Source organism: Salvelinus namaycush, chromosome 4 (genome assembly GCF_016432855.1).
Source record: "Salvelinus namaycush isolate Seneca chromosome 4, SaNama_1.0, whole genome shotgun sequence".
Lineage (NCBI taxonomy): Eukaryota > Metazoa > Chordata > Actinopteri > Salmoniformes > Salmonidae > Salvelinus > Salvelinus namaycush.
Genome location: NC_052310.1, coordinates 47,639,542 through 47,651,876, shown reverse-complemented (window position 1 = coordinate 47,651,876; position 12,335 = coordinate 47,639,542). Strand labels below are relative to the sequence as shown.

At 40.5% G+C, this 12,335-nt stretch overlaps 1 protein-coding gene across 1 annotated transcript in view; it reads right to left on the bottom strand.

Moving 5' to 3' along the window:
- LOC120046574 (wings apart-like protein homolog) overlaps positions 1-3,896 on the bottom strand; it is a 28,039-nt gene extending 24,143 nt beyond the window's left edge. Inside the window, exon 1 of the mRNA XM_038991930.1 lies at positions 3,640-3,896. The gene's annotated coding sequence lies outside the window, so the exon portion shown is untranslated. The remainder of the gene's footprint in view (positions 1-3,639) is intronic.
- Between the last annotated feature and the right edge of the window lie 8,439 nt (positions 3,897-12,335).

Below are 12,335 nucleotides of genomic sequence, written 5' to 3'. Positions count from 1 at the left end.
AGTATATATTTTTAAACATGCATATTTAGCTAAAAGAAATCCAGGTTAGTAGGCAATATTAACCAGGTGAAATTGTGTCATTTCTCTTGCATTCATTGCATGCAGAGTCAGGGTATATGCAACAGTTTGGGCCGCCTGGCTCTTTGCGAACTAATTTGCCAGAATTTTACGTAATTATGACAACATTGAAGGTTGTGCAATGTAACAGGAATATTTAGACTCATGGATGCCACCCGTTAGATAAAATACGGAACGGAATAAACGTTTTGTTTTCAAGGTGATAGTTTCCGGATTAGTCAAAGGTATATGGTTTAGAGAGAAATAGTAGACGCGTTATAATTCCTGTAATAACTTGCAGCTGAATTTGAAAGGGGTTCCTTCGTTATTTTACCGTTCATGTCTTCCATAGAGAATGTCTTGATCTACTTCAAATAAGGTCTGTGTTTCGTGCAGGCTTAAACCGCCTCGACGTTTTGATACCCGTGTAAATCTCACTAGGATAAGGTAACGTTTGTCAACATATTTTCATAAATCCACTACAAAAAAAAGGATCTTCGCTTATATTTAGCCAATAATGATCAGAGTTACCTTGTCCTATGGATATCTACAGTTATAAAATTTGCACGGTGATGTAAGCCTACACGAAACACAGACCTTATTTTAAGTGAATCTAAAAATATCCTATGGAATAAATGAAGGAACCGCTTTTCAGATTTTGCTAGAAGGTGTCATGGGAATTATGACTCGCACTTTGGTTGTCAATTCTTACCATGCCCATTATTAAAATAGGATTTCCTGCATATAGAAATTAAAGTTTATGTTTTCAACATTCATCACAGGTAACTTAAACTCTATTTTTATTCAAACAGTTGAGAGTATTTGTCTCCTAAGCAGACTCTTCAGTATCATTGTCACTTCAGAGCTGTGTGCGTGTGTGTGTATTTATGTATTATATTAAGTTAAAATAAGTGTTCATTCAGTATTGTTGCAATTGTCATTATTACAAAAATGTGTGTGTGTATGACAAATATATATATGTAAAAAAAAATAAAAAAAAATTGAAATAAATTCGGCATCGGCTTTTTTGTCCTCCAATAATCGGTATCGGCATTGAAAAATCATAATCGGTCGACCTCTAGTCACAGCTCTATCGCACTTGCCGATCAGCTATTGTTGGAATGCATTAGATTGATGTAACAGTCGGATTAGGCTACAGGTTAAAAAAAATAAACACGGGCTGTTGTTGACGAGCATATTCAGTTAATTTCCATATTATTAATAATTGATTCAGTCATTGAAATTACGACCCCATTCTCAGTAGCTTATTCCAGCAGGCTATTAGGCAACACAAGCACTTATCTCGAAATCGCCATTCAGGTTAAATAAAAGTCGGTGAATTTTAACTAAGCAAACTGTTAAATCGTTCAGCTTACCTACATCTTGCCTAGGCTACTGTATCTAAAATAAGATGTAGACCAATCAGGGGCTAGTCTAACTGAATCTAGCTGAGCAAACCATCAAAATTGAATTACAATCATAAACCCACTTTTGTCAGTAGCCTATGCCAATTGAAATGACAAGTCAATCCCGCAAACAGGACATTTACAACAAGTTGTACTTTGTAGTCTCAACATCTGGCACATAATAACGGCAGAATTACAGCAGGCGGGAGAGACACTGTGTGCTAGCTAGTTAACTAGCATGCTAGCTAGCATACGGTGTCCCTAACTAGCTAACATATGTGTTGTGCTAGCGGGAGGCGGGGGCAACCGGTAGACAGTGTCCTTCGCCCCTGCCTGTCAGGCACAATGTTCTCCAGTACACAGTAGGCGGGAGGCAGGGGTGACACAGTGTGGTAGCTAACTAGCACACGGTGTCGCCCTAGCATCCCCCCCGCTGTGCTAGCGGGAGTTACCTGTAGACAGTGTCCTTCGCCCATGCCTGTCAGGCAGCGTTTTTACATAGTTCTGTTAACGACGGTGAGGGCAGGTTTTCGGCAGGCGGAAGCGAAGGACACTGTCTGCCGATGTCGCTCCCGCTAGCTAACAAGGAGGACTCCAGGAGGCAGGGGCAGAAAAAAAAGTCTGATTATACTTTTATTTCCCTTTTGAACCACATTCAAAAGTGTCACAAGCATGAGGATGTCATGCTCGAGGCGAGGGGTGGTTCATGCAGGAACCAATGGGATGCACCCCAAATTGCACACTATCGGGTCCTTGGGATATACATTTGTGCTAGACCTGGCAACCCTGCTCTACAGTGTCTTTAATCTACACACTCACTTAAGCGTCATGTCCACCAGACTCGTCAAATTCTTGGCATTCTGGCGGAAGACATTCGGTGTCAATGAAGCAGTCCGCAAAGCTACGTTTGGGATGCCACATTAGGCTACGGTGCGTTCTGTGTAGTGCATGTGTTCAATATTTTTAACTCGTGCGCTGCATTTCCATGCGGTGGTACAAACAGACGTTCATAAAAGTTCCATGGCCGGGATGGAACCATACAGAGGCCAAATGATGATGACTATTGTGTAGTTAGAGAGGAGAAGATACATACACTGGCTGAATGACTGGAAATGTGTCTCTGGTAAGAATGACACAATTCAACATTACTACACTTGGGTAGTGTGCCCTGTTGGCTAGTTATCACAAAACCAGCCAGCAGAATGGCGTGCAAAATGAATATGCACAGAGCTGTTCTGTGTGTAATTTTGCATGCCATCATGCAGGGCAAGTTAGTGATTTGAAAAAGATCAGTACTCTCTTTGGGAACAACCAGTTTAATTTATTGATGTCGCTAGAGATGAGTGACAGAAGAATAGAAACAAACTAGATGTATTGTTGTAAATGTGCCCTTATGCACGCCGTCTGTGTGTAGCTCTGCCAGCCTAGAAACCAGTAGGTCGATAGGAAAATAACTTCATCCATTGTAATTATTAGCTATGGTCGAAAATGATCTTTTACATGCTGCAAACCGTTCTGCATCAAGTATGGAAAACACGGTCTAGACATCCAGCAAAAACAACATAAGGCAGAATGCATGTGCATCTTGTGGACATTATGGCATTAGTCTGTTCGACCCTAATGCAGCTGTAAGCAAACGGGTCGGATCTGCTGGCTACATACTTAACGGTAACGGCGTCAGTTAGCTAACGTTAGCCTTTTAACACTATATATTTAGCATTTATCACTAACAGTTATAGCTATTTAGCTAGTTCTAAATGTAACTGAGCAATAACGTCGTTATTTTCCTCATTGATGTAGCATAGCCAGCTAACTGGCTAGTTAGCTAACTACACAACTTTGACTGAGTTAGTAATTGCAAACCATGGCACGACTGACTGGTTGATTGGGCCAATACAAGGATAAGCCAGGCAGTTGTGAAGAAGAGCGGCAGAACAGCCATTAGCAAGATGGTTTAGAAACGCTGTCATTAGTTAGTTAACGTTAGTTAGCCATGTTTACATTTTAGCCTAGTTAGCTACATTTTCTAACGTTAGCTAGCCAGTAAATGCAGCCTTGAAGACGATTGGTTATTTTCCGTAACAAAACGTGTGGAAATGTATTTCTCAAAATTAGCAATGATACACATTAAAACAAGACATGGGGCGAACAGCGCTTACACCGGAAAAACACTCACCTCTCTCAACTCAGACAGTGGGACCGCTTCTTCTGCACCCGGCTAGGCCTCTTCTTAGACTTCGGCGTAATCACACAAAACAAGCGTTAACTCCGTGCAAAGATAGCCACAGTTTACAAACACGATACAGAATGTACCAATGGAAAAACTGCGCTTATAACGGTACATAGATGACCGGCATTGTTTTAAAATATTTCCAGATTCTGGACTTTATTTATTTTGTAGTGCCAATGACTCCCATTCTTCTGCTTCTTCTTCGTGTGGTTTTCCAGCAGACTAGACGCTTTCTTCTTCGATGATGTTTCACTGCGGTTGGCATCCAATAAATGTTGCATTACAGCCACCTATTAGACTGGAGTACAACTCCCTTATACTTTGCTTGAATAAAGAAATATCCTACCATCAAACACTACACTCACAAAAAATGAATAATAATACAAAATAACACCACCCTACTCCACTATTTAAATCTATTTAGTACTACTTCAGGCCAACAGCCTGAAAGGATGGGAAACCACCACTTAACACACCTTGTAAGTCATCTGACATCAAGTCTCACACACCCAAATACCACTCTGCAGCTGCCACCACAAACTCAATTTTCTGCAACTTATATTCCATCCCTGCAGTACAGGTGATAACCATTGCTATAAATGCTAAAAATCCAATCTTACTGAAACATACAATACCAGTCAAAAGGGTTTTCCTTTATTTTTACTATTTTCTACATTGTAGAATTCTCTCACCAGCTTCACGTGGAATGCTTTTCCAACAGTCTTGAAGGAGTTCCCACATATGCTGAGCACTTGTTGGCTGCTTTTCCTTCACTCTGCGGTCAAACTCATCCCAACCCATCTCAATTGGGTTGAGGTCGGGTGATTGTGGAGGCCAGGTCATCTGATGCAGCACTCCATCCCTCTCCTTCTTGGTCAAATAGCCCTTACACAGCCTGAAGGTGTGTTGGGTCATTGTCCTGTTGAAAAACAAATGATAGTCCCACTAAGCGCAAACCAGATAAGATGGCGTATCGATGCAGAATGCTGTGGTAGCCATGCCATGCTGGTTAAGTGTGCCTTGAATTCTAAATAAATCACCAACAGTGTCACCAGCAAAGCACCACCACACCTCCTGCTCCATGCTTCACGGTGGTAACCACACATGCAGAGATCATCCGTTCACCTACTCTGCATCTCACAAAGACACGGCGGTTGAAACCAAAATTCTCAAATTTGGACTCATCAGACCAAAGGACAGATTTCCGTCAGTCTAATGTCCATTGCTCATGTTTTTTGGCCCAAACAAGTCTCTTCTTATTATTGGTGTCTTTTAGTAGTGGTTTCTTTGCAGCAATTCGATAATGAAGGCCTGATTCACGCAGTCTCCTCTGAACAGTTGATGTTGAGATGTGTCTGTTACTTGAACTCTGTGAAGCATTTATTTGGGCTGCAACTTCTGAGGCTGGTATCTGTAACTCTAATGAACTTTTTCTCTGCAGTAGAGGTAACTCTGGGTCTTCCTTTCCTGTGGCGGTCCTCATGAGAGCCAGTTTCATCATAGGGCTTGATAATTTCTTCAAGTGCAGTCACAAAAACCTTCACAGTTATTGACATTTTCCCGATTGACTGACCTTCATGTCTTAAAGTAATGATGGACTGTCATTTCTCTTTGCTTATTTGAGCTGTTCTTGCCATAATATGGACTTGGCCTTTTACCAAATAGGGCTATCTTCTGTATACCACCCCTACCTTGTCACAACACAACTGATTGGCTCAAACGCATTAAGAAGGAAAGAAATTCCACAAATTAACTTTTAACATGGCACACCTGTTAATTGAAATGCATTCCAGGGGACTACCTCATGAAGCTGGTTGAGAGAATGTCAAGAGTGTGCAAAGCTGTCATCAAGGCAAACGGTGGCTACTTTGAAGAATCTCAAATTATAAATATATTTTGATTTGTTTAACACTTTTTTGGTTACTACGTGATTCAATTTATGTTATTTCAAAGTGTTGATGTCTTCACTGTTATTCTACAATGTAGAAAATAGTAAAAAATTAAGAAAAACCCTTGAATGAGTAGGTGTGTCCAAACTTTTGACTGGTACTGTATATCACTTGTTGGTTGATCTCTCTGTACTGGTACAGATCTACTACTCACACCACTCCTCTGAAGATCCCTCCGCCTTGACCAATTTTCCTCTTCACTGCATCAGCGATGACAACTTCCATCCTACTCCAACCCTGGAAACCTCAACCTGCCACTCTCGCACGAGACATTTCTTATCCCCAGCCCCATGGGTACCCTTACAATTAACACATACCACTACTTTCCCCAATGCTACATATTCCTTTGTCTCATGCCCTTCTGCACACTTCTCACACCTAGGAACCTCCCTCCTACACACTGTTGCCACATGCCCATAAGCATGACACCTGTAACAACGTAATGTATCCGGCACAAAAGCTTGTACATGATAACTTATATATCCTAACATCACTTGGTCGGGCAAACACTCAACATCAAAACTCAAAAGAACAGACAACGACTCTTCTGTTTCACCACTCATGCCACCTTGTCTGCGTCGCACTAAACGACGAGCATCACAAACACCGGGAATCTTCCCCTTCAGTTGGTCAACTTTTACATTTATCGCTACCCCAGTAATCACTCCTTTCAATGGCGCCCTTTTCTTGAGAGCAAAACAATTCACATCTCTTGCACCCACTCATTTAACATGGGGGGCCTGCTCCCTCTGATCAGCAGAAACACAAACAATTATCACAAGACTACTTCTGGTTACCCTCGCCGATTCCACAACACCCAACTATGTTTTCACACACCCTGAAACCACAAATGGATCAGTCAAAAGGCAAGGGTCCACTTTTTCCAAAAACTTCACTCCTAGGGCTCCCGAGTGGCACAGCGATCTAAGGTACTTCATCTCAGTGCTAGAGGCGTCAGTACAGACCCTGGTTCAATTCCAGGCTGAATCACAACCGGCTGTGATTGGGAGTCCCATAGGGCGGTGCAAAATTGGCCCAGTGTTGTCCGGGTTAGGTATTGGATGGAGTAGACCGTCATTCTAAATAAGAATTTGTTCTTAGCTGACTTGCCTAGTTAAATAAAAGTCAAATCATTTTTGTTGTTGTCACAGACTCATCTTTATCCCGACCCTCGGGCTCCGGGAACTTCACCACACCTACCATCTCCGATACTTCGCCCTCATTCACTTCCATTTCTCCTCCTGTCTTCAGCTCACTCTGCTTACACTTTCTACTATTCTTCTATAACAAACCATCTCCTTTTTTCCCACAATTTTTAACCGACTCAAGCTCGCCCTCTTCCTCCCTCCCTCTCTTAGACCTTCTCTGCCTCTCGTTTTCCCTCCATTCCTCCTCCGTATTCCAAGTAGTCTCCTTATGATAATATTGCACTTCTCCTGAAATACATCTTGTTCTTGCCTTCTCAAGGGACGCCATTTAATCGGCTGTCACAATCTCCGTACAATCAGCACGAACCCCTCGGGATGTAGCGCTCGCCAGCGCATCCCACTTATAAAGCAGCTGCCTTGTGTTGATGTTCTTCTTTATCAATAGCTACCGCGACGCTTTAATATTTTAAACAACCGCGCTCTTCCAACCACCATCCACCGTCTCGCTTCCTTCACCCTCCCTTTCCTTGACCCAACACGTTGATCTTCTTCTTTGTTGGGGTTTTACAGCGGACTACATCCAAAAGTTGTATTGCTGCCTCCTACTGTGTGGGATGAAAATAAAAGATCCCAAAAGACAGCAATTGCAGCATGTGGATAAAAATACTCATACTGACAACCAGAAAGTCACTCAATATGCTCTATCAGTCTGCTAATACAGGACTAGTAGAGGCCCAGTGCACTACTTTTGTGGGGGGGGGGGGGGGGGGGGGGGGGGGTACTTAGGAGCCTGGGAGGGGGACACATCTTCTGTTGTTAATAACCCTTGCAACTCTTCCGCTGTGAATTCATGAAGCCCCAGATACTTTCCCGCCGCAGCCACAATGATGTCCAATTTCTTTGACTTCCATGCTACTTGAGCCTTGCAGTTTATCACAGTTGCAATGAACGCCACAAAATCCACTTTCTTTACATACAGCATGTCTGGTTTTCTTAGTTGACAAACATTCACTATGCATTCACAACCATCTCGTAAACACTAGTGTCACTTTCTCTCTCAATACTTTTGATTGCCTCCACATAGGAGATCCAATTGACCTTTGGCCACCTCAACTTCCTTCACCCTTACAGGGCACTCCATGAACACTGGGTCATGATCCCCACCACAATTGCAACATGGCCGTTCTTCACTTCGATCTCTCCGTATACTCCTTCCATCTGCACACATTTGAAACAATTTTGCATTTTAGTGGTTTTGACACAAAAGATCTTACTCCTTACCTCTTATATTCTAGCTTTACATGGGTAGGGGGGTATTCACTATCAAAAAACAATAGCACAGACAAACTTTCTTCCTTTCCTCCATTCACTATGCGGGTCAGGCAACAGGCCCTAACCATGGATTCTTGTCACAAGGATTTCCTCCTTTATTTCCACCGGCACCCCAGAGATGACTCCCTTAAAACCTTTTCTCAATAGGGGGTGCTGTTTTCACTTTGTAAAAATTTTGTTCCCAAATTAAACTGCCTCGTACTCAATTCTTGCTCGTACAATATGCATATTATTATTACTATTGGATAGAAAACACTCTCTAGTTTCTAAAACCGTTTGAATTATATCTGTGAGTAAAACAGAACTCGGGTTGGAGCAATTTTCCTGTGAGGAAGTGAGAAATCTGAAATAAGGCAGGCTGTTCTGAGGTCAGTTTATTAATTTGCTTGTCTTCTATTGGTCGAGATGCACTGCATACGCCTTCCTCTAGATGTCAGCAAATAGGGAGAATTGGAATGGAGTTGCTAGGCAGATCTGAGGCCATATAAAGGGTTTTGGAACGTGGGGTCCAGTCTTTTCAACTTTCGCCATGACGCAAGACAGACCTCAGGATGGCGTTCTAGAAAGCTCTCGTTATAGGAGTTAGATATATCCGGCTCTGATTTTATTCGATATAGGTGTTAACGACATCATAATATTGTTATTTTAAACCGAGTTATATCAGTTTATATCAGTATATTGCGATTTTCGGATATTTATTTGTGCTGCGTTATAGTGAGTTGGACACGTCTGGGCCACATGGCTAATGTTTACTGCTAATTCCAAAGTTGAAGGCGACAATCTACAACCGGAGCAACGATTCTTCTGGACAAAGGACAACTTGCCCAAGATTCTGATGGAAGCACATCAAAAAGTAAGAAGTATTTATGATGTTAATTCGTTGTTCTGTTGAAAAATGTGAAACTACTATTCCGCCATTAATTTCGGTGCGGTCTCGCTTTAACGCACGCTGTATGTCGTAGTAACGTTAATTTTAAAAATCTAACACAGCGGTTGCATTAAGAACTAATGTATCTTTCATTTGCTGTCCAACCTGTATTTTTTAGTCAAGTTTATGATTAGTTACTGATTAGATTAGGTGCCTCTCCCAAGATTTCTCCCGACATTTTGTTTGCATTTTGGCTACTATTCATATTGTATAACCACGATTTGTGCCGCTAAATATGCACATTTTCGAACAAACTCTATATGTATTGTGTAATATGATGTTATAGGACTGTCATCTGAAGAAGTTTGAGAAGGTTAGTGAAAAAATGTATATCTTTTGCTGGTTTATTCGTTATCGCTATTGTTGGCTTGAATCAATGCTGTTGTGTGGTTGGCTATTGTAGTAAGCTAATATAATGCTATATTGTGTTTTCACTGTAAAACACCTCAAAAAATCTGAAATATTGGCTGGATTCACAAGATCTTTGTCTTTCATTTGCTGTACGCTGTGTATTTTTCATAAATGTTTTATGATGAGTAATTAGGTAATACACGTTGCTCTCTGTAGTTATTCTAGTTGCTTTGGTGAGAGTTGTGATGGTGGCTGCAATGTAAAACTATGATTTATACCTGAAATATGCAAATTTTTCTAACAAAACATATGCTATACAATAAATGTGTTATCAGACTGTCATCTGATGAAGTTGTTTCTTGGTTAGTGACTATTTATATCTTTATTTGGTCGAAATTGTGATAGCTACCTATGCAGGAAAAAAATGGTGGGAAAAAAAAGTTGTGTCTTTTGCTATCGTGGTTAGCTAATAGAAATACATATTGTGTCTTCCCTGTAAAACATTTTAAAAATCAGAAATGATGGCTGGATTCACAAGATGTGTATCTTTCATCTGGTGTCTTGGACTTGTGATTTAATGATATTTAGATGCTAGTATTTACTTGTGACGCTATGCTAGGCTATGCTAGTCAGCTTTTTTACTGATGGGGGTGCTCCCGGATCCGGGATTGTGATGAAGTAGAATTAATAGCCCCGGGGTTCCGCTAGCGGAACTCCTCCCACATTCCACTGAAAAGGCAGAGCGCAAAATTATTATTATTATTTTTTAAATATTTAACTTTCACACATTAACAAGTCCAATACAGCAAATGAAAGATAAACATCTTGTGAATCCAGTCAACATGTCCGATTTTTTAAATGTTTTACAGCGAAAACACCACGTATATTTATGTTAGCTCACCACCAAATACAAAAAAGCACAGACATTTTTCACAGCACAGGTAGCTTACACATAACCAACCAAACTAACCAAGAACCAACCAAACTAACCAAGAAACAACTTCATCAGATGACAGTCTTATAACATGTTATACAATAAATCTATGTTTTGTTCGAAAAATGTGCATATTTGAGGTATAAATCAGTTTTACATTGCAGCTACCATCACAGCTACCATCAGAAATAGCACCGAAGCAGCCAGAGTAATTACAGAGACCAACGTGAAATACCTAAATACTCATCATAAAACATTTCTGAAAAATGCATGGTGTACAGCAAATGAAAGACAAACATCTTGTGAATCCAGCCAATATTTCCGATTTTTTTAAGTGTTTTACAGCGAAAACACAATATAGCTGTCACGCCCTGGCCTTAGTATTCTTTGTTTTCTTTATTATTTTAGTTAGGTCAGGGTGTGACATGGGAAGTTTGTGTGTTTTGTCTAGTTTAGGGTGTGTGTATTGTTTAGGGGGTGTTGTATAGTGTATGGGGTTGTGTTCAGGAGAGAGTTCTAGGAAAGTCTATGGTTGCCTGGTTTGGTTCTCAATCAGAGACAGATGTCATTAATTGTCTCTGATTGGGAGCCATATTTAAGGCAGCCATAGGCTTTAGGTGATTGTGGGAGATTGTCTATGTTGAACGTAAGTAGCTTGTGTGTGCACTTTCGTTTGTAGCTTCACGGTTGTTTGTTGTTTTGTATAGTTTGTATAAGTGTTTCGTTTCGTGTTCATCTTCGTCGTAAAATAAAAGAAGATGTATTCATATCACGCTGCGCCTTGGTCCATTCATTCACCTCAAGACGACCGTGACAATAGCATTATATTAGCTTACCACAATAGCCTACCACACAACCGCATTCATTCATTCAAGGCACGTTAGCGATAGCAATAGGCACGTTAGTGATAGCGAATAAACCAGCAAAAGATATTAATTTTTTCACTAGCCTTCATAAACTTCATCAGATGACAGTCCTATAACATCATATTACACAATACATATATGGTTTGTTCGAAAATGTGCATATTTAGAGCTGAAATCAGTGGTTATACATTGTGAAAACTTAGCATCTTTTTCCCAGAATGTCCGGATATATTTCTGACCCAGAATGTCCGGATATATTTCTGACACTCACCTATTCTGACCAAATAACTATTCATAAACTTTACTAAAAAATACATGTTGTATAGGAAATGATAGATACACTAGTTCTTAATGCAATCGCCGTGTTAGAATTCTAAAAATAACTTCATTACGACATGCAGCTTACGTTATAGCGAGAGAGCGCCCAAAATCTGGGCGCAAACTAAAAGTAAACATGTTCGACAGATATATGAAATAACATCATAAATGGGTCCTACTTTTGATGATCTTCCATCAGAATGTTGTACAAGGGGTCCTTTGTCCAGAACAATCGTTGTTTGGTTTTAGAATGGCCTTTTTCCCTCTCGAATGAGCAAGCAAAACTAGCCAAGTGGCGCTAAGCTGTCCATCGTCACCAAACGCAAAGAACGCAACACGCCTAAACTCCCGAAAAAATTTCAATAATCGTATAAAACTATATTGAAAAAACATACTTTACGATGATATTATCACATTTATCAAATAAAATCAAAGCCGGAGATATTAGACGTCTATAGCGAATGCTTTTCAGAAGCCAATACTGATGACCTTTATGCGCTTCCTGAACAAAGGAATTCGGGGGTCATGTCATTCCAAGCTCTCTCTTTTGACCATAGAAATACCTAGAAACCCCATTTCACCTCTCACAGCCTATTGACATCTAGTGGAAGGCGTATGAAGTGCATGTATAGTCATAAATTTCAAGCAAAATGATAGGGAGGCCCTGGAACAGAGCCTTGATTTCAGATTTTTCACTTTCTGACAGGAAGTTTGCTGCAAAATGAGTTCTGTTTTACTCACAGATATAATTCAAACGGTTTTAGAAACTTGAGAGTGTTTTCTATCCAATAGTAATAATAATATGCATGTTGTACG